The sequence below is a fragment of the Spinacia oleracea genome, chromosome 3 (assembly GCF_020520425.1).
Source record: "Spinacia oleracea cultivar Varoflay chromosome 3, BTI_SOV_V1, whole genome shotgun sequence".
NCBI classification, from domain to species: Eukaryota; Viridiplantae; Streptophyta; class Magnoliopsida; order Caryophyllales; family Amaranthaceae; genus Spinacia; species Spinacia oleracea.
The window spans coordinates 149254712-149257254 of record NC_079489.1 but is presented as its reverse complement, the minus strand read 5'-3'; positions in this window follow the sequence as shown (position 1 = coordinate 149257254).

The window sequence follows — 2543 nt, the reverse complement described above, 5'->3', positions numbered from 1 at the left end:
TTTAACAAATAAGGCGACCCATTTACATTCGCCATGCTTGATTATTCCTCTTACCAAAGAGGGCGACGTTTACGAAATTGCCCTTTTATGTGATTTTAAACGAAGGCAATTTACACTCCACCCTGTTTGTTACTGTCAAAGAAGACGATTTTTTATTGTCGTATTTGATCCTATCGATTAAGGCAAACTTAGAGTTGCCTCCGTTGTTGCAAAATGGTCGCCCTCTTTGGTTATATTTCTTGTAGTGTTCCTAGTACAACTAGTAAACCATGCAAGCTAGATTCAGCTCTTCATAGACTTATCTGCCTTAAATAGTTATACACGAGAAAGAAAAAAACACACAACACAACCTATCTTCACTACACAAATCGACACCTGACCCAGTTGTAGTCCAAATAGTATCCTTATTTCATGCCTTAATCCTAAAATATTTAGCTACAAGGATTCATAAGTGTATGTAGAACAATTTATTGAGAAAGACAGGGAGATAATTTCAACAGCAACCTCAGAAACTCAGAATCCCGATAATCGAGATTCAATAGACTGGGGTTGAACTCGGGCGATATCTAGCCCTTAATGTTGTCCCTCGAAATTGGAAATGGATTAATTGAACGTTGATGGCTTCATATAAAATTCCCCACTGCCACTGCCATTGCCATTGCCATAGCCCCTCTGTCAATTGCTACTTCCTCTTTTACCTTGACCACACCCATAGTCATGCACTCATGCATACACCAATCCCAATTAACAAACTAAACCCCCTCAGAATACAAAACCCAATTTCCAATCATTTATGATCAAGTAAAAATTCCAACTCCAACATAAGCAGAACACAAATTTTGCCACAATACTCAGAAACTTAAATCAACTCAAATTAATCTACCAAAAGTGTTCAAATTAATCTGCCTGAACACTTTTTTTTTTACACATGTAAAAAATACCAAGTGTTTCCTTTACTTATATTTACCCCCTTTTAACCAATTTATTTTAATGTTCCTCCTTTTCCATTAGGTTATCAATTAAAGAAGTTTGGTAAATAGGGCCCACGTTGACGGTAATTTTGATGAAACTCCTCAATAGGTTATAAATATAAAATGTTTCATAAAATTAAGGTGTTAAATATAAAACTACATTTTATAAGGTGGTAGGTACAAATTAAAACCTGAAACTCAAAAAGTAGTTAATATCAAAATATATACGATGCTTATGTCTTAAGTCTTAATTAACCAACACCAACACCAACACCAACACCAACACCAACACCTTGTAAGCTAGGTAGCAGAAATTTGTTGTTACTGGTTGTTTTGCCTTGACGTGGTTTCCTTTCCAGAATGCATTTGTTTCGGTTCGATCGAAACAAGGCTGCCCACGAAACTCTTTTGCTGAAAAGACCTAGTTGGCAGGCTTCCACAAAGTGTGATCATGTCTATAGTTTTGGATTCCAAATCATACCAACCAACCTTATAATTGTTTACCACTGACAAAATTCTTTTCCCATCTTTAGAGTAAACTACAGGCTCAATAAGTTTCTTCGCCGGTTGAAACCTAATGTACGTGAATAACATCACCCAAGACTCTTTATCTCCATACTCTTTCATTACCCAAACATCAAGAACCTTCGATGGTATTGTTTCAGAAGAACTTATTGATTCTTCGTCAGTGTCAGAGTAATTTATTGATTCCTCGTCAGAGTAATTCATTGATCCGTCTGGAGCATTCATCATCCATGTAATTATCGTAGCACACAAAGATCCATTAAATTCGGTCAAAACATAAACATCCACCCCGGGTAAGTCTATAAACGAGAAAGTCTCAGTCTGAAGATGAAAACAAGCAATGCAGTCTTTCCCTTCTTTCCATACACAGTAATGTAAAGTCTCATTCACAAGTACACCATACTCACCATATTCGAAAACAAATGGCAAAGGTTGATGGGTAGTTTTCCATGATTTGTTGTTGACACTATACACAATTGCTTTTCTGCTATCATTCTCTTCCCATCTCAACATCATATATTTGTAATCATCGTTCTTACTATCGTATCCAAACCCAAACCGATAAACACCATGATCGTTAAGATTTAGATCGATGGTGAGCTTAAAACGTGATTTGGTTAGCGGATTGAACAAGAACGTTTCGGATCCGCTCATGTTGCTAATGCAAAAGATGCCGTTGCAGGAACCAATCAGCACAAAGCCCTCGGGTTCTTCCTGGGATTCTTCATGGATTTCTTCATAGAGTTCTTCCTGGGGTTCTTCATGGAGTTCTTCCTGGAATTCTTCTTGGGATTCTTCATGGGGTTCTTCATGGAGTTCTTCCTGAAATTCTTCCTGGGATTCCTCATGGAGTTCTTCATGGAGTTCTTCCTGGGATTCTTCTTGGGATTCTTCTTGGGATTCTTCATGGAGATCTTCCTCAGATCCTTCACAATCTTCTTGGGGTTCTTCCAGGGATTCTTCAAATTCTTCATGGGGTTCTTCCTGGGATTCGAAGAATGGGTGGTCTTCAATCTTGGAGAAACATATGTGATTTTGGTTAAGGTC